Raw genomic sequence first — 21,076 nt, 5'->3', positions numbered from 1 at the left:
TACCTTTGAAAGGGCAGTGCTGTATTTCGCAGGTACAAGAATGTTGGCATTTTATTCATTGAAGATATGCATTTCCAACACATTCTCCATCAATATGAGGTGACCACATTAGCGTCTGAAAACTGAACATTTGAGAATGTAAGCAATAAACAACAGAATGAAAAAGTGGTCCCACTTCTAAGGGCAAGACATTGGGAAAAAGTAGTACCTTCACGGGTGATTCATGGCAGAAAATGGATGTCAAAGGTTCCCATTGCTCCAAACTAAGCAAAGCAAGGCACTTAGGGCCTACCCATACTCCTTTCATACCCAGATTTGTTTATACCGAGCTGTAAATAATGCAAGGTAGGAAACTGCACAAGAGGAGCTGAATTCCTCCTGGCCCATGGGATGCAGAAAAATAATCCTAGCTGCCTGGTCCTGCTCCTAATTGATAAACTCCTTCCTGTCTCCTGGTGCAACAATGAGAAGTGATAAGGCAGAGGAGTCATTGTAACACATTCACATAATATCCCACCACACACCCGCCCTATCTGAAATTATTTCCCCTCACTTGCTTTAGGCAGAAGGCTGAAATCTTGCATACTTAGTTAAGTAGGACTTGTACGGTCACCGTCAAGAGCCCACGAGCATTTCCCCGGTGGGCCGCCAGGGTGCAGGCCAGTTTTGGGCCCCTGGGGGCTGTTTTTGTTACCGGGGACCGGGCGACAATATCGGCCCCCGGAACAAAATCGGCAGAAAACGACACTAGCAAAAAGCTCGGCTGCACCCCCATCCTCCTGGAGGGGGGGTGGGGGGTAGATGCCGAGCAGTTTGCCAGGGCCGGTTTCAGTTCCCAGTCCGCCCTGACCACGGTGGATAGCCAACGTTATACAAGTGCTGTCCGTTGCTTCTTCTAGTTGTTATTGTTGGTAATGGAAACCAAGTCACAGCCAGAGATCCTCCGCAAGACACCATTTGAGGGTTGTCTTGGTTAAATGCTGACCTCTGGGGAGCATCATAACTTTGAGAAAAGACAGCTAGTTTTCATGCAATACATCAAATTTGTCATTGGGGATGTCTCCTGAATGGTGATTTGGGTGAATGGTGCCATGAAGATAACCTCCTTCCTTGATTCCGACAATACCTATTGAAGGGAGAGAGCTTCTCTGATGAGTATTTGGACTAATGCACAGTTAGAGGAACCTGGTCAAACTGCCTACCACTCTCTTGATCCCCCTTGTAGGATTTATTGTGCAGAACAAAAAAATCACCTAGAATTGAGGTTTCTCTTTTCTATGCAGCTGCAATAAATTAGAAACAGTAACATACTGACAATCATGCGAGACATTGTTGCACTAAGAATTCGAAAACAGCAACAAAAGCACATATTGTGATAACATGATTGCAACTCTAGGTTCATGTTGGAGGAAAATGTATGACTAGCTTTTCTCTGAAGACAATCTGGATAACCAACAGTCAAACTAGTTTGAAGAGCTGGATAAAGGAGAGGAAAGAATATATTTAAGTGGCAAGAAAAATATTACTCAAAAGTAATACAGGTAGCAGCAAACAATTCCAAACAAAATCAATGTCAAATCAAAACACCCCAAAGACATTGGGGCAGATTTATAACGGACTTGCGCCACTTTTACGCCGCCGTTGCGTCACTTTTGTGACGCGGCGTAAACCCTGCGCCATGTTGCGCCCCATTTACAACGTGACGCATCTAGGGAGATGCGTCACGTTGTAAAGCTTGCGCCACACATGTGGGCGTACCTGCACAGGGGGGGGGCGTTCTGGTGCAGGAACGCCTCCGAAAAGTGACTGACTGAAATCTACAAGATTTCACTCAGTCACTTTTCCGGCCATGCTGCGTCAAAACCCTGCGCCTGCTTGAAGCAGGCGTAAGGATTGACGCAGCATTGTAACAATAGGGCACCCCCGAGCCTTGCTGGAGCTGCGTCGCGCTTGCGACGCAACTCCAGCAATGCGCCAACCTTCCGCCATCAGATGCGTCACGCATCTGTTTATCCTTGCGCCACGATGCGCTGCATTGTAAATGCGGCGCATCTATTGTGGCGCAAGGGTAAACTTTTGTGACGCATCTTTCCTGGCGCATCCCTGCTGATTTGCAGGGATGCGCCAGGAAACATAAATCTGCCCCATAATATTTAAACTGTAAGCAGTCTGTAACACCCAACACAATCAGCGTAGGAATTGTACTTCAAGTCCTCCATTTTTTCCACTGGAAAAGATTGCCACACACAGAGGTGTAGCAAGGGGGGCGGTGACAAGCCCCAGCTCTGACCTGTGATTGTCGCGCGGTGGCAGGCGCAGGGACCGTCGTCACCACCCCCCTCACCTGCAGCCGTCGCGGGCTGCAAATGCCCGACCGCCACTGGCTGCAAAAGGTCTAGCTATGCCACTGGCCACACAATATAATGTTGTACCCACCCAAGCCCTGAGACTATCCAACTGACTGAAGTCCGCAAATCCCAATGACACAAGAAGAAATGAGGAAACCGACATTTCACCATGTCGAAGCTGGAACATCTACTCTCAGTAAAGAAGATGCACCCAAGATTACAAAGGATTCCAGAATACTTTAGAGACCTATTTGTGCCTACAGCACGCCAATGAAACTTTTTTAGTTAAAACACGCACCTAAACTCTAAGTGGCACCGGCCCTGGATGCAGAGCAATACAAGACTCTATCACATGGATAACTTAAACTATCTGGGCTGTTACATCCTTCACTTCAACCCTTTAAGAAGCCTCTTCACTTAGGTTTACATTGTGCTGTTGCCTCAAGGCCAATCAGTCTCCATTTTTGATGTATGCTGAGATCAGGAGGGTCTGATGGAAAATGTATTGCTGGATCTAAAGATTCTGATCAGGGCTTTAAGTGGGCCGGGTCCTGCCGGTGCTGAACTCTGGCAGTTCTAAAATGGAGGTACTAAGACGGGTCCCTATTGGGCTCTCCATTGTTGCCCTCAACCTCAGGATTAAAAAATTAATTTTAACTCAGATGTAACGCCGTTCACAGCCTTTGATATAACTTCAAAGAGACTTGCAGTATATTTCTTTCACAGTGTCATCATTTCAGAACTGTGTTTGCTTTGTTCCCCCTAAATTGGCAGAATATGCTCAGACGTGGGTCCCTTGCTCACTTTGCCACAGGATTCAAGCTAGCCTGGCTGATGACGGCTGTTAGCCAGAAACCGGTCCCAGGATACCTGTATCCGGTCCAGTGAAGACATGGCTTGGCAGTTCGGGCTGGACTGTTCCCATGAGGCACAGGGTCAAGACTGATTTGCATATGGCTGTGTCTGAACTGGGGTGGCAAAGTGAGCTAAAGACCGATGATGGATTCAACCCAGATCTGTGACTGGGGGTGAGTGTCTGAAAAGTTTCAGCGCTCCGTCCATCATCTTCTTGTGTTTGCTTTGTTCACCCTAAGTTGGCAGGGTATGCCCCGACGTGGGTCCCTTGCTTACTTTGCCACTGGATTCAAGCTAGCCTGGCTGATGACGGCTGTTAGCCAGAAACCGGTCCCAGGATGCTTGTATCTGGTCCAGTGAAGACATGGCTTGGCAGTTCGGGCTGGACTGTTCCCATGAGGCACAGGGTCAAGACTGATTTGCATATGGCTGTGTCTGAACTGGGGTGGCAAACTGAGCTAAAGAACAATGATGGATTTAACCCAGATCTGTGACTGGGGGTGAGTGTCTGAAAAGTTTCAGCGCTCCTTCCATCATCTCCTTGTGTTTGCATCTTTTCAGAACTGACATATTTTCAATATACTCTACAATGAAGCCATAGTTGTTGCTTATTGATCTTATGCAACTAAGATCCATTGACAAAGCTAATAGTCCTGGCTTGTTACTGGTTGTACTATAAATCTGGATGCGGTATCAGAAGCAGAAAGATACCTGTTGGAGGGTTCAGTATGCTAAGCACAGATTATCATTTTAGGTGTTTCTAAGCCATTCCCTTAATTACATTAACCACTCCCCTTTGAGAGACCCCCCCCAGTTTTTGCATTTCACTTAAAGCACTAATTATGATGATGCCTCATTAATTGCAATCCAATCATGAATTTCAATCCTTGCACTAAACCCACCATTACATTTTCTTTGGTGACTCCATCTATATTGATTATTGCGCCTCCCGAATCCTTCCACAAGCTCATCTCTATCCTCACCAATTCTATCCTGATGATGTAATTCCTCTATCAACTAAAGACTTGAGGCCCTATTTAGGCCTTGGAGGGCAACCTGGTGTCTCATCAGGGAGGCGGAGATCCCTGCCTATTCTGTGCTTCCATCACAGTGACCCCTTCCCTGTATTGAAGATAGCTGAGCCAGCACCATATTTAAACAGCGAAAACGAACACCCAGAGCGGGAGCTTATTTTTTCTGAAAAAAAACAAATGGCCCCAATGTGCAAGGAGCTTTTTAACATTTTTGCTGCCCGTGTCTGCAATGCCTTGCAGGGAAAAAGAGTGACGTAGTTAGGGCCAGCTTTAGGGTGGTGCAACCAGTGCCACCACAACATGCATTGAGCTTGGGGGGAGCTTATGGGTTTACAAGCACCTACAGCAGATGTTCAGACAACAATAAAAACGTCAAGGTGACTGGTGATGTATGTACCTGCTGGAGGGAGATCAGAGTTTTGTCTAGTGGTAGTTTTGACACATCACAGAGAAGCACAGAGAGTTAATATGCCTGCTGCAGGGCTCCTGTTCCAGGCAGATTACATAATTGTGTTTTATGTAGATGGCCCAGTGGGTTAATGCTTTTGTCAGAGCAATCCTTTTGTTGATTGCAGTTCATAAATTACAATCATAGTATAGCACAGTGAGCTGTGAACTGTTATCAGGTAGCTGTATGAAAACTGGAAGGTATAGGTTGAAGCGTTATGTTTTTCCCCTGTCTTTCATTTTCCTCATGTTGTTGTGGGGGGTTCATTTGGATGGAAATACATTTGTCGTGGTGGGGCCAACCTCCCTGTTGTGTTGCGTTTTAGATCCTGAGTTTGTTTTTCTCCACACCAAGCACTCTTGAAATGTACTGCCTACCGGTATGGATGGCGTACGGCTCCTGAAACTTGTGGTTCTCTATGTCTTGTGTAGCATTTCTTGTGTCCTGGTTTCCACATGTGCGATTCATGGTCTTTATCACTCCAATTGTGGTAGGTTTGCTGGGCTGTTAGTGGAGATGGTGGAGAGATGATGGTTAGGTGAGGTCAGGGTCTGCATTGGATCCCTGTCCACACGTAATTTACTCCTTCTTTAACCCCCATACTTGCTCCATATGTAACAGCACTCCTGAATAAATCTTTGAAGAAGGTGGAGTTTCCCACAGCCTGTAAACAGGCCTTAGTGGTGCCACTGGCAAAGAAAGCATAGGTGGATGCCTCTACCGTATCTAATTATGGCCTTATCTCAATGTCACTTTATCTGTCAATGGTGCTGGAAAGATTAGTTCTTTGTCAACTAATCCAATAGTTTGCCCCAAAGGCTGCATTAGATGGGATTGCACTCTTCCACTTTGCAGTGGTTTTGTTCATTCTTAAGAAATAGATCTTTTGTGGTGCAGCTATCCCCTTTTAAATCGAGCCCTTGAAATTTGCATTGTGGAGTGCCTCCGGGATCCTCACTGAGCTCCACTTTGTTTAATATATATTTGGCACCTTTGGCAAGTATGAGGGCATAGGGTTTTGAGATCGTTAAGTATGCTGATGACACTCAGTTGATTATCTTTATTGATGATAAGCATACATTGACACAGGGGAATCTGGTTGATCGCCTCTCAGAAGTGGCAGGTTGGCTACAGACATACTCATTAAAACTCAATGCAGATAAAACAGAACTCCTAGTTTTTGGGGAAGCCCATGATGGTCTGGAATGACTCTTGGTGGCTGGCATTGTTAGGCACTGCATCTTTTATGCACTCTTCGGAAACTATTTCGCTGGATTCCAGTACCATGGAGAAGGAACACTGTTGAAGCCTTAATTATGAGCAGGTTGGATAATGGGAACGCATTGTATGTGGGCATATGACAGCATCTGTTCATGCGGTTCCTAATTATTTAGAATGTCGACAGCAACACTGATCTGCAACAAGACAAGCAGAAGCTCAGCCTTGGCTTGTCTTAATCATCTTCACAGGCTTCTAGTTCAGAAATAGCAATTTTTAAGCTCATGTGCCATATGCATAGAAAACTTTATGATAAGGGCCCAGCAATCCTACAGAATAGAGTCACTTTCCATAGACCTGTTCGGAACCTTCATTCAGCCAACCAGGCTTTAATATCTTGCAAAAGAATCAATAAAACCAGAAAACCAGAATGAGTGGCTGCACCGTCAATTTTTGGGCAGCGACCCACTGGAATAATCTTCTCTTGAACCTATGTGCAGTGCTAGATTTATTAGTATTTCAGAGACAGTCGAAGACCTAGCTGTAGTCAATTTAGGGTCCTGATTGTAATTATAATTCTACTCCTGACGAGGCGTCAAAGTGCTTTTTGGTGAGTAGCACGCTACTCTGGAACCGAAAAAGGATTAGTGGTGGATTAATATTGGGAAATATGAGTTAATTTGTTTAGTGGGCATGCAAGTCTGTTGATTGGATTGACTAGAATAATGGAGAAATAGAAGAGGGAAGAGTCTAGAAAGTGTTATTTGGGAGATCATAGTAGTAAGAGGAAGTTTGGAATGAACGAAAGGAGAGACAGAGAAGGGAAGAGTCTCTAGAAAGTGATTAGGGAGATTATGGTAGTAAAATGAGGTTTGGGATGAGTCAAAAGAGGGATACATGAGGGAAGAATTTAAAAAGGGTTGTTTGGGAAATTATGGTAGTAAAATGAAGTTTGGGGTGAGCCAAGAAGAGATGGAGGAGAGAAGAGTGTAGAAAGGGTTATTTTGGAGATCATAGTAGTAGAATGAGGTTTAGGATGAGTCAGAGAGTGGCGGTAGAGGATATATTGCGAGAGGTAAATGGTGAGACATAGAGTAGTGCATTTGAGAGATTCAGAGGTTTTTTTGTGGAGGCTCTACTGGATTGTAACTAGCAAGGCAGGGTCCAGTACCAGGATATCCCTCTCGGGATGAGGGTACACTTTATAAATACTTAAATGAATAAATGTGTAGTGTGTGCGTGATGTGGGGTGCTCTCACACCCTACACTGGTATGAATGGTTCTGTGGGGTGAATGAAATACATGTGAGAGGAGGTCTGTGGAGGGATGGAGCAGTATTGGAGAGGGGTGGTGGGGGAGTCACTGGAGAGGGAGGTCATTTGGGGTGCCTGCAGAGATTGTCACATACCTGGGCTAAAGCCGCACCCGGACATAACCCTGTCCTTAATAGGGTAGACAAACCCTCACAATGACCCTTCTATCCACAGAGACTCTTCTGAAGACAACTTAGTGGTTTCCCTGACTCTTAATAGAGTGGAGGAACCCTACATTTGGCAAGTCGGAATAACCAATGGTTTATGACATTGCTCCTTCTCCACCAACACCCCAAAATAAGGCCATTCAATTGTTTTGACATATAAATAGGTTTTCTTCCTCTACAGCCTCCAGCAACAGTTTTGGATTGTGATAACTTCTGTGTGTTGAATTTCAATTGACTTCGCATTTCACTTGCGACTCTATTATAAATACAAAACAGCCCTACTGGTATGGCATGTGGTTGAATCTTTGGGGATTTTTATGCATAAGAACTGTAAATGGGAGAAGTAAGTGGTGCCTCTGTTGGTGTGATGGCATAGTGAGTGAATCACATTGCAACCTCAGCAGTCAGTGGTCCCATATTACTAAAATCATTCCAATCTTTGCTTGGTATAAGATATTGATTTCATTATTTGTTTATGTGTTTGTCCAGATATAAGCTGAACGTTGAGTACAAAGGGCATAAAGACAAACTATTAACGGGAAGTTAGAATGAACCAGTTGCTTGACATTGCTCAGTCATTTCTAGTGATGTATAATGATCTTAGTCGAAGGTTAATTTGACCACTTCTGTTTTCATGAGTTTCCTGAAGGAAAGAAGTTTAGTTCTGGGTGGAGTGTTGGACTCAAGGTAAGTGGGATCTCTCTTTGGAGGGTCCTAGTGAGATGCCAGTTTCTGGAGGTGACCGTGCCTGTTGCATTGGCCTGCCTGAGACAGAGAATTTTTCATGTGATACCTGATTCCACTAGGAGTGGGCAAAATTTGCGTATATTGTTTTCACGTCATGAATGAAAAGACGACAACATTTTGCAAAATTTCAGGTATTTACACAAAATACAAACCCATCATTTTGCTCTATATTGTAACGTGAAATATATCCTGGCATAAATTTTTGGCAGAAGGACACATTTAAACAAAAGCACCGCAAACAACAGCCACTAGCGTTCTGTTGTTCCAGTACGTTCATGTCACGTTTTTACCACAAATTGTGTGCTCGATGTCATTTTTTACTGCAAATGGTACGTAATTATGTAAAGTGGTGTAATGACATCATTTCAGGAATTTCATGTAACTGTAACATGAAATTCCAGAAATTACTAGGGGTGGGCGGAATTGGCGGAAGGCACTTCCGCCAATTCTCGCGAGAATGCAAGCAATTTCCGCGATCACGCGATATTTCCGTGATCGCGGAAATTGGTGCTTCCGGCCTGCCGCTGCCGCCCGCTACAGGTTGCGGGTCCCTCGAGTCAGCTGTCCATCGTAGTGGGGGAAAGGGCGGAAGATGTTGCCCACCGCTGGTGTGTGGGGCGGGGCTTCCATGCAGTTCACATGCCGCCCGTGGGCCAGAGACGCCGCGGGCCAGAGACCGATCAGAGCAGCTGGTGTCAGGAACTACACGGGGATTGCGCGACAGGTAAGGACCGTCACCACAGCTAGTTTTTGACGGTCGATATGGGGAGAACAGCACACCTGCCCAGCCTCGACCTAGCTCCCGAATGTATTGTGCCGATGAATGCGTTACTGAATTTGAGCTTCAACTCGGGCACCTGCTTTATTTATATCTGCAAGTGCTTGGCCAGGCAACAATTTCCGTTCCCTCCCGGAAATTGCGACAATTCGGCATTTCCGCGTTCCGGTCGGAACGCGGAAATGTCGAATTGTCGCAATTTCCGGGAGCGGAACGGAAATTGTCGCCCACCCCTAGAAATTACACAAATTATGCTGACATCATATACATTTCATCCAGGCTTAGACTTTACAGGGCACTATTGAGATGATTTCAGGGTTGGCTTTGATGGCCACTTCATTGTGGATTTAGGCACAATATGCCCACTTAGTTCTGGAACAGTTACCTTAAGGGCACCGGGCACCTTCACAAAGGCATATATTGAACAGCCCGTCGGGAACAAAAAATAATACTGCAGCTGGATGCTCCCCACACTCATCCCTGCATATTTCACAAAACACACTGAAGCTCAAAAGGAGGTGCACCGCCTTGAAACTATGACATTTATATAAGGATTTATATAAAATCATGAAAACAGCAGAGTGGGAATTTCCATCTACAAGCAAGTCCTGTAACCTACCTACCACAGAGAGTCTGCATAAGCTTTTTGGACCCTATCTTTTCTTAGTTAAAATGACCTATGAGAAATATGCCCATGTTGTGAGAAAGTGTCAACAGCGCTGCCTTAGATACCTTGTGCTCTACCTGGACATCATCATGTTTCCTTTGCTGCCTGGAGTCACCCAGGGGCAGGTATCACCCTAAAAACCATTCAATGGGTCACAGACATCTTACAGTATCTAAACTGTATAAGGATGTTCTTCCACTTCATATAGCCCTCTTCGGATTCATGCAAGTGAGTGAGTGAGTGAGTGAGTGAGTGAGTGAGTGAGTGAGTGAGTGAGTGAGTGAATGAGTGAGTGAGTGAGTGAGTGAGTGAATGAGTGAGTGAGTGAGTGAGTGAGTGAGTGAGTGAGTGAGTGAGTGAGTGAGTGAGTGAGTGAGTGAGTGAGTGAGTGAGTGAGTGAGTGAGTGAGTGAGTGAGTGAGTGGTACAGTGAAAGAGAGTGATTCAAGGAGTGAGTGGGTCAGTAAGTGAGTGAGATTTTGATTGTATTGTTCGCTCTGCCAACTAGGTTTGATACCTACACAGTATAAGCTGTTACTTAGGTATTCATTAAAGGTGCGTGATTAAAAGCACTAGGACTAAAGGTCTCCACAGAATTATGATTTCCACACATTTCCCACATGTCTTCATCAAACACACTCACACAGGCTGGAAGTTAATTCAGACTTAATGCTCCTTCAGCAATCGACTGCCACATCTGTAGACACTGCCAGAACATTATCAATTTTTTGGCAAGCATATGAACATGTTACCTAATATTGTGCCTGCTTGTAATATAATTAAATTGGTACACACTGGGCTCCTACTGTCATGTAGCATGCACCGAAAAAGAAGTATAGATGGGGTGGTCAAGCACGAAAGAAAACATATTTACATGTATATATTATGGCCATGAAACGAGAGTGAGAAGGGATTGCAATTTCCCGCCAATGTAGCATTGCCTCTTATGTACTTTGATATGGATGGCTGGGCGTCTGCTACAAATCTCGTCCTTGGTTTCAAACATTCAGAATTAATCTCCAGCACTTCCTTCTTAGAGCTAGGCCTCCAGTGGTCTTCCCCATCTGCAAATGTTGGAGATGGTGCCTAGTGACTAAGAGGTCAAATGCAAGTTAAGTTTGTTTGCAGCACACATGATGTAGTGCACCACATCATCTGTTTATAAGCTGGTCCCTAACGTGCGACGCACCTACGTCAGCAGCCTCATTAACAGAGAAAGCTGGCTTCCTAAAGAGCCGTGCCTAGGAGGGGTGGAGAGACGTGGGAGGGGAGGAGGGGAGTGGGAGGGGAAGGGCGATAGAAGGCAAGAGACCAAAAGTAATAACACTGTTTTAAATGAATGCTCACCAAAGCTGCCAGCTCTAACGATTGACCCCTCGGGGGATGCTACGCCTACCTCTCATTGAATGACTCTGATAAAGCTGTGACAAACTTTAGTTATCAATAGATTAGTATAGGGATGAATTCCTCACCAATCTGCAACAAAATGTTTATCTTTTCTGAAATATGCAGCCCTTTTAGGGAAAGGAGCATAAAATGAAGAAGCTTGAGTTTGACGAAGACAAGACACCACGAGTCCAGACACATCAATATTTCCGTACAAGCATGTCACGTGACTACCATGGCGAGACTGGGTGACCACCTCGCCACAGGCCATTATGGATACAATTTCCAGTTTGGGACTTTGTGTGATAGCCAAATCCATGCTGGTTGTCGTAGTCTTGTTTTGGTTCCACTGAATTAATTAGACTAAAACGTCTGAAATCAATGATTAGGAAGTGAAAAGTTCAGGAGTGAAGACATCGTCCTTTATTGACTTGGAGAAAGGTGGGCCGATGGTGTGGATGGATGTGTAGGTGAATGACACCTGAGGTAACTCTGCGATGGTTTATGCTCTAGCCACATCTGTTACCTTTTGAGCATGTTACACTTATGAATGTTACAGAATATATATTTATTACAAGAAGTCTTGCCTGCTCCCTCTTCCGCATGGTTCACGCTGCCTTTAAATAAGGGATCTCTGCTGTTTCATTTGGCAAAATGCTGGATTTAACATCATTACACTTGAGGAATGGAAACCAAGTGTCCCAAGTATACGCCATATGAGCTTGAAGAGCCATGGAAATTTGCCATGGTCGCCCCTTATCAGCACGAGGTGGCTTGTTGTTTTCTCTCAATTCTTAATACATTATTCAAGCATTCCCTCCTTCACTGAGTAGTGACTTGGATGTAACAATACACAGTTACTTGACTATGTACTCATTACACTCATTGTACTAATTAGTGAAAGATAGGATTTCTCTATCTGTCTGTCCATCCACCCTCTTGCCTGTCCATCCATCCATCCATCCATCCATCCATCCATCCATCCATCCGTCCGTCCATCCATCCATCCATCCATCCATCCGCCCATCCGCCCGCCCGTCCGTCCGTCCGTCCGTCCGTCCGTCCGTCCGTCTGTCTATCTATCTATCTATCTATCTATCTATCTATCTATCTATCTATCTATCTATCTATCTATCTATCTATCTATCTATCTATCTATCTATCTATCTATCTATCTATCTATCTATCTATCTATCTATCTATCTATCTATCTATCTATCTATCTATCCAGCTATCTATCTATCTATCTATCTATCTATCTATCTATCTATCTATCTATCTATCTATCTATCTATCTATCTATCTATCTATCTATCTATCTATCTATCTATCTATCTATCTATCTATCTATCTATCTATCTATCTATCTATCTACCTACCTACCTACCTACCTACCTACTTACCTACCTACCTGTCTGTCTGTCTGCCTGTCTGTCTGTCTGTCTATCTATCTATCTATTTATCTATCTGCAATATCAACTTGTATGTTTCTTTTATAAGATTATCTCAAATATTTTTTCTAAATAATCATATAACTGATGTCTATAGACTTTTTTTTATTTATTTCTTAATCCGTATTAAAAACACAGCTGAAACCAAATCCTTCATTATGTTGAAAGGGTGGCAAAAAGGGCAGTGGCAAGCAGAAAAGCTCTATAGGTATTGAAGGAACTCAAGCTTCACTAGGGTCTTCATGAAGGTGACATAGGGCCTGATTCAGAAAGGGTCTCTTCCCCTCAGGGCGGAATCTCTGCAGTGAAAATTCTTATTGTGGAGATTCCGCCCAAAGTACGGAGACTCCCCCACGACTGAGGGGCCTCCCCACAAATGTAGAGAATCTTAGTGAATCAGGTTCTGGGATCTCTTATGTGGCGTCTGACAGAATATGTAGTTTTTGGCTCATTGTTAAATATAAACATGGTCCTTGGTTCTCTCCAATGTATCTTAATGAAATGTAATGGCTGTCTGATTGGCTGGTGATTGGAGCCCGCTCTGTGAGTTTTGTCCAATAGGACGGTATGAACTAACACAGAGAATGTGTTGTTAATCAGATGTTCCAGGCAGAGCATGGGAATCCTATTAAAGAATGCATTGTTAATCTGAGCTTCTCCGACATCACAGAAGATTATCTATCCTGTATGTAGGCTAAATTCCTTTTCCAACAAGGTCTTCATGGATATCGATGATATTGATTGTGGCAGTTCCCACAATTGCTACAGTAATTGCAGTACATATTAAAATATAATAGTATCCAGATGGAACAGGGGATGTATTCCAACCAGCTGCTCATGTGTCTATCTGTGCACCTATATAACAATGTATCTAACTATGGGTATACTAGCATATCCGTTTGTTTGCCAGTCTGACGGTCTATCTTTCTGTCGGTTGTATCCTTTCTTTCTATCAGTCTGCTTTGCATGAGCATAGCAGCTCAAATATATACAGCACTCAATTTAGATGTCTCAATGTCACATTCCACTGCAATCACCGCTTCAATAACAAAATCTTTTTTCTAATATTTAACAACAAAATTATCATTGGTCTAACATTTTAGAAATCAAATTAGTCGCAAGCCTTACTTTCCAGCAAGGAACCAAATCATTTGTTCTTTTGAGGAGGTCACATATCTTGTGCCTGCCTCCTTAGCCCTGTCTTTTGTGTCAGAATTCCTTAGTTTACTATTAGTCTCTGGGCATGTGTTACACTCTTTCCCTTGGCAGTGGGGGCAGCCCAGATGGGGCACCCCGCTACCACTCACAGCTATCCGTCTGATAGTCAATCACATCAACCAAAAATGGCTTCCTAAGTAGAATTTAATGACCCATATTCATTCCTAACATGGGTACATTTGGATGCTTCATGTTGATCCAGTACGGCATTAGATGTTCATGGTTGGTCTTAGTAACCATGTTTGTGTTGTGTTCAAACAATCCATTAGTACATTAATATTGGTCATAAAATGGCTGTCACCCTTCATCAAAAATACCAACCTAACCTCATTGACTGATTTTCTGTACGCATTTTGTCGGCAAAGCTCCCTTTTAGCTCTAGATCACTTTGAACAAAGGAGAAATCCCATGATGTGCACAGCCCACAAGTAACAACTTGGGGGCAGATTTATGAGCCCCTTGCGCCACTTTTGCGTCACTTTTCCCATGTTAAAAGTGACGCAAAAGTGGCGCAAGGGGCTCATAAATCTGCCCCATGGTTTGAGTTGTCCTGTTCAGTGAGACAGCGGTACTTCAACTTTCATTGTCTCATCAACTGCTTCACTTGTTAGGTCTGGCTTGACAGCAGCGTTGTATGTTTGGACTGTTGTTATCAATTCTTAAAACTATGACAGTGGGCTTTGACTCCATTCAGTGGAGTATCGCCCTGTAAACTCATGCTATTGGCTGTTTGATGAATAATTCTGCCTTGAAATGCTTAAGGGGCGTTTTACATGTTAAGAGTTCTATGAATCATCGTAATTCAAATTAATTTTCTCATAGGTGCTATTATACAAAACACAATCATTTTTATTTTAATGCAGTGGGCTGTTTTTTTAGGGTTTTAGTCGGGACTTAAATGATATAATTGCAAGTCAGGCTTACTTGCTTCGCCAATGCTTGTTTCTTTTAAGATCATATGCTACTTTTAAAAAATGAGTAACTTTTTCTATAATAAAACGCCTTCCTGCTTTAGTGGGTAGTTTGGTAAAAACTATACTTTTGAAAACTCAATAGGTAATTAACTTGGTCTACTATTGAAATGTGCAATTCCTGCAGAGAACATTTGTTTTATAGCGTTGAGCATCTTTATAATGTTTTCAGCAAAGCATCAGTGGCTGAAATTTGTGAATCTCTAGGGGTGTCCCTTGATCCCACGGCAGTGAGAGCATGTTTTCTCCAGTGAGAGGGACTGGAGGCGCCCCTCCTGAAGCAGGCATAGTAGAGCGCTGTCATCACTTGCACAAGGACACATGCACACAAACTGCCTTCAGACAAGATCAGGAGCGCTGCCCAGGCTCCTGGAAACCTCTCCACAAATCACAGCCTGTCTGAGCAGTGACGTGACTACGGGCGTCTCCGTTGGCATGACGTCAGAGGCCGCGCCCACGCCTGTCGCCACGTGGGGCTCTCAGGCATACAAGCGGCGCCTTCTTCGTCTCTTGGAAGCTGCTTGCTTCCGAGCTGGAAGCCGGGGAGAGGAGCGCCAGGGCAGTCCACAGAGCATCCCTCTGTCCGACTTTCCGCTGCAACCAACACAGGGACAGCTCCCTGCAGCCAACGCACCACTGTCAAATCACTTGGTGCTGCAGAAAAAAAGTAATTTCACGTCTCGCTTTACCTATTGAAGGCAGCAACTTCACGCCGTGCGGGAGATTTACACTTTCAAATGCACATTGCGACTTTTCTTTCTAAATAGGTAAATGTTATCATGTATGCATGTACACTACAAAGAAATACGAGTTTATTACTAAGGCTAACACTACTAGAATAACTAACGTTGCTCTATACCACAATCAATTCCCGTCACGCATCCAATTTACATATGTTAAGGAATTTGAAAGGTAGCCTTAGGCGCATGTCCATCAGTTTGCCTCTGGGCTGTTCGACACAGCAGGGCATTGGAGACGTTCCTTGCCTTTCTAGCCCGTACCCCAGACGCTGGGAGACAGAGCAGGGCGTGTGCGACAGTTTAGCTGGGCACAGCCCGACTTTTTTTCAGCACATTACGCTTAAGTCTCCTTCCACCGTTATATGTACAGCTAAGGCTTTTCCTTCCGACTTGTAGACCCCCCCCCCCCCCCTTCCCACCCCTTACCCCCCGCGTTGGCAGAACCTCTCCAGCTGTTTCCGCCTCACTCATTTCAGAGCTGCAACTCGCTTACCTCCCAGGCAGGGAGGTACCAGTGAAACCGTTTTTTTATTCTTAAACTGCTCGTTCTTCCAAAAAAAAGCCCCGCCATTGGCCCGAAGACGATCTCTTTGCTGTATATTCTATTTGAACTCAACCACAACGGAAAATATGTCCCACAGACAGCAGTAATAAAAGTGCCGCCGCTGGCACGAATGATGTCTGGGCAGATCAAAGGCTGGAGCGCTAACATCTCCTACCCCTCTCTTTCTAGGGGCGTTCTCCCCTGCCATGCTCCCGCAGTGTCCCTGCAGCGGACCAGGCACCCTGCTTGCAACTTTATCCCAAGTGTCAGTAAAAGAGCCACAGAAGCGCTAGAATGCAGCCCCTGCCAACGAGGCGCTTGTTGCATAGACGTGGTCACTGAAGGAGCTAGATACTGCCGCAAAAATGAACTTCACACATGTGCAAAGAAGTACAGTTTGACTTTCAAACCTCCATGCGCAATAAAGTGTCATACTGATGAAAGAATAGTACCAACCCATATATGTCAGCACATAATGGATGACATTACACTTACTACAAAAAGAACTACACCAAGAAATTATATGTATCTATATATCTATCCCAAATCCTATCTATAATTGCATAATTGAGCCACTGGTTATTAAATCAATATATATGTGTAATTGTTTCATTAGAAGACACACACACACATCATTTTTAAAATAGTGACGTGAATGGAATTAGTTCACGATTTGACAATTTGAGTAAAACTACGAGGTTCATGAAAAAAAAACAATTCAAGCAAATCTGTATGTAAAACCCTTTAACTTCTTCGAAAATGAAGGGTCATGTGGTAAATGTACATACCTTGTTGAGCCTTTGATGCCAGCTGGTCGCAGAATGTTTCAGCCAGTTGTGCGAAACGTCTTGTCGCCTGGTCGTGAAAAGTTTCCAAAGACTGAGGTATAATAAATCAGAGCAGCTTGAGCGAGGGAGCCAGTAAGCACGACAAAAATATAAAATTTTAAAAAAACGCAACAAAATACTGAACACACTTTCTCCCTCATGCGTTCAAAAATGCTGGACTTTTAACTTTCTGTTCTAAAGGCTCCAGCATGAGCTAGGTAATTTAAATAAATAAATTCGTTGCTTCTCGCTCTCTAATTGTGCATATTTATGCTGAATGTCCAGTGCCGGTGCAGGAGCGCAGCTTCATTAGTGGTACAGAGGGAAAGTCGCCCGGTGATGCTTTAGCCGGCAGTTCCAAACTTGAGTAGGGGAAGTCTCCTTAAAATCAGCCAGCTGGTAATTTTTTCCAGACGTCTTTCCCCCTGGACTTTTTTCTCTTTCCCCTCCTGCTCTCCTGCCTTTTCTGACTTCTTTGACTGAAGGGGGTCTCTTAAACAAGCGGGACTTTTGCTGGTGGTTGTTTTAATAAGGGAGGAGGACAGGGGGTGAGGAGGAGGGAACACTTTCCAGAAAAAAAAAAAATCCCTGCCCCTTAAGAGTCATACTAGAGCCTTGGCAGGGGCCACTCGAAAACTCCAGTGAATTAAATTAGCGTAATTGCAAACATTTGCAGAGCACTGTGGGGGCCCATATGTTGCCACCACCTGACGTCCTCGTCACGAACAGCACTGACGACAAAACGTCACATCTCTGGCAGGAAACGAAATGCACCCACAAGAACACCGTTTTCCTTATCCTGTGTAGAGAAAGTAAACTTTTAATTTTCAACATTTAATTTGCTTTGCGTTATACTAGGAACAGACTCATAACACTGTCGAGCTATGTACCGTTTTTATATCTTCCAGGTTTATTGAAATTCAGAACAGGGAAGTGCGCAGAAATCTATATGTATTTATACATTATACCGACATCTGTAAACTTTGAAGAGAAACTAATCGTTCATTGTAGACTTGGTTCATTATTTGAAAGTGAGTCCATTTGTTCCTCGGAGAAGTCCGTTCTCCACGCAGACGTTCCTGCACAGACAAGAGTCGCGCCGCTCGCCCGAGCCCTAAATTCTAAGTGACGGATGGGAAATGCAATGTTAATCCGCTATGCTCAGGTCCCATTTCGCTTCTTTCGCTTGCCAGGAGGACTGTCTGGATGAAGGTCTCTGAAGTACCCCGTCCACAGTTCGGTATAGCTGTACCAGAAAGGACCGCATGGTGGCAGTATTTGGAAAAGAATGAGGCTTCTGGCTGTAATGTGTTCTTTGAAGGCTGCTTGACAGGAGCCGCTGCTGATTGGCCGTTATTGGGAGCGCAGTACGTTTGCACACGCACGTAACTCAAGCCCCATGGACCAGCCAGAGAGAGCTCCGGGAACCCTGTGAGGGGTTCTTTATCGATAACCACCTCCTGGGGGTCCGCGTGCGCATTTAAGAAGTTACAGATGGGGTTTGTTAAGAATGAATGGCCTTCTTCATTGGAAAGAGTGATATACCTTTCCCCAATGAGAAAATCCACAATACCGCCGTTAAATCACCCCCGAACTGATATATTCAATATCTGATTGGCCTTATTTAATGCAAAAAGCCGACAGTACTAGAATCGGTTTCTGAACTCGGGATGCTGCGCGTCTTTACTCTCAAATTGGGGCAGATTTATGAGCCCCTTGCGCCACTTTTGCGTCACTTTTCCCATGTTAAAAGTGACGCAAAAGTGGCGCAAGGGGCTCATAAATCTGCCCCTATAGGGAGCGAGCATGCACTTGTCAATCACACTCATGCACAGACAGATCTGTGGGGTAATTGAAATGAGATGTGGGGAGATAGGGAGCACTTCCCTCGATTACTTCCGTTTGTGTAAACACCTCCTGAGCGATATACGCCCCCCCCCCACACACACATTAAAAAGGCGTGTGTAATCTGGAGCCCGCACGCGCTGGGTTCGAGGGCATTTGGTCGTAAATGAAAATGTAATTTGTTGTCATTCATCTGATCGTCCCGTGGAGCGGCAGCGTTGGCATGCCCGAGTCAGTCACGCCACTGCACTGCAGATGACCCTTTCAAGTGTGATATATATTGAATGCGGGCGCCTTGAACATCGAAGGAGCTCTGTAACACGGAACCCATGGCTCGGTGCGCACTTACGATGCCCGGGGTCATTGACGAGTCCCCCTAGTTGAGCCTTAAGGGCCCCCATAGCAGGCAGCTCTCTAGGCTAAAGCCTGAGACCACTGACTTCTAGCCACGTGCAGCCAAGAACCTTATACAACAAGCATTTGCAATGCAATAGGTCTCGCAGTTACGCGAGTTTAAGCTATTGGCATTGTAAATTACAATGCCTTTTATTTATGTTTTTAAAAAGAAAACAAAAATAAAAGGCATTGTTATTTGCAATGCCAATAGCTCAAACTCGCGACCTATTGCATTGTAAATGCTTGTTTTTAAAATGGAGCCACAGAAAATGTGTATTAAAACTTGACTAACAACAAGCTATATTGTTCACATTGGCAGGTTCTTTTTAATTTTGTTCTCATTTGCTTTTTAATTCTCTTGACCATTATTGTTTCGAAATATTGGCCATCGAGGAAGAAGAACGGTCTCCTGTAAATTGTCCTTGTCTGACCTTTACGCTCTATGCGTCAAGACCCCCTGGAGAGGGCGAGACTGCTCTAACTCCTGTTGAAGGAGAGCCACCAACAGACTGCGCCCTCGCCTCTGGACGGTCATGATGGACCAGAGCATGGCATGGGCTAGAAGGCTGATCATTTTACGATGCTTTTCTGAGTCCAGGGAAAACACACCTTTGAGATCCCGGCCTATGGCTGCTGAATCAGACTTCTCTCGAAGTAGTTTGATACAAAACAAATCTCTAGATTGCGAAAACAATTTAAACCTCTTTATTAAGGCCTGAGACGGACTCGACATGGAAAGATTATGAAAGGTTTTTCGGGTTTGGCGGCTTGAACATTGGACACAAGAGTTGCTGGGCTAAAGAACGGCTGCCGCCTGGCACCTTGAGATTGGTGAGCTTTCGTAATTTGATCCTCTGTGAAAATCCAAGATGCTCACTTTAACCTCTCGTATATTTGTGAATAATAACCCAGAAAAAAACCAAACATTTTTAAATAGTGCTTCTCACAGCGCTCCTGTCATTTTTAAGTGCTCTAAACAACAGCTGTTTGTTAGTATTTCCTATTCAGTGGTAAAACTAGGATGCAATATGGTTTACGCACCAGCTTCCATATGAGCTTGAGAGGGATCACGAGGTGAAGAAAGGCACAGAGACCCAGGGAATATAATGGCAGCCGCAATGCATGCCAAGATACATCGGATGGCAGCAAGTGGCAAAGAGGCAGCCTTACACCCTTGATGAAGTGAGTAAACGCAGGGTATGAACAGAAGGGGTAGCAATGGACTTATTAGGTGTAGCGGGACCCCGAACATTTGATGAGAGTAAGGTGGACTTGAGAATGTTATATCCCAATCCAGATACCCGATTAGGCTGGGAGATGGGAAAGGGGTGACGCATTACAAACAAGCGGCCGTGTGGCTGCGAAAGTATCGCGATCGCGATAAAACATCAAAGCGGCCGTGCGGCTACGAAAGTGAAAGTAATCACGTCTAGCGCGGCGCGCGTGCCCGCGCACATGCATTGTAGTTCAAGGCTGGCCTGGTAGCACTTTTTGGTGCCCTCTCAAAAAGTCTCGCCAGACCAGCGCATGCAAGTGCAAAAGATGCAATCTTTTCAGTGAAGCACACAAATTCATTCCAATCAAATCCTGTACTAAGGGGAATCAATCTGTCAGATTCCATGTAACATAAATACACTCTGTAGGCTTTAATTCAGAGTAATACCAATGCACCCATAAATGCCTATTGACTTTAACATATGTTGTTCACAATCAGTATACCAGACCTGCTGCTTTTATCGTAACGTTCGTAATAAACAAACAGGCTACTAGCCTGTAGCACCCGCTTGGCACCTTAACCAACTTCAGCCTTCTGTACTGGCCATAAACGTCCAGAAGGCAACCATCCGGCATGCAGATATAAAAACACAAATGTAAACTAAATTACAGTTGGCAAAGCACAATACTATTTCCCTAAGAGAGCCTAGCAAGAGTTATTGTGTTGTATATCATCTATCCTCATGGTTCATTCAGCCAGATCACTAAAACCCTTGCCTACTACAGTAATTGAGAAATTGCATGTAACAAAATACCTGCCTACAGGCTTTAGCACATGGTAATAACAATCCATCCTTAAAAGCCTATTGTCTTTAGGACATGCTTTTCACAACAAGTAGTTTAGGCCTA

At 44.3% G+C, this 21,076-nt stretch overlaps 1 protein-coding gene across 1 annotated transcript in view; it reads right to left on the bottom strand.

Annotated features, from left to right (window-relative positions):
* HAS2 (hyaluronan synthase 2) overlaps positions 1-17,197 on the bottom strand; it is a 66,225-nt gene extending 49,028 nt beyond the window's left edge. The window contains exon 1 of the mRNA XM_085605037.1: positions 16,673-17,197. The gene's annotated coding sequence lies outside the window, so the exon portion shown is untranslated. The remainder of the gene's footprint in view (positions 1-16,672) is intronic.
* Between the last annotated feature and the right edge of the window lie 3,879 nt (positions 17,198-21,076).

This window comes from Triturus cristatus, chromosome 5_1, assembly GCF_964204655.1.
Source record: "Triturus cristatus chromosome 5_1, aTriCri1.1, whole genome shotgun sequence".
NCBI lineage: Eukaryota > Metazoa > Chordata > Amphibia > Caudata > Salamandridae > Triturus > Triturus cristatus.
The sequence above is the reverse complement of the archived record's forward strand: the minus strand, read 5'-3'. Positions and strand labels throughout refer to the sequence as shown.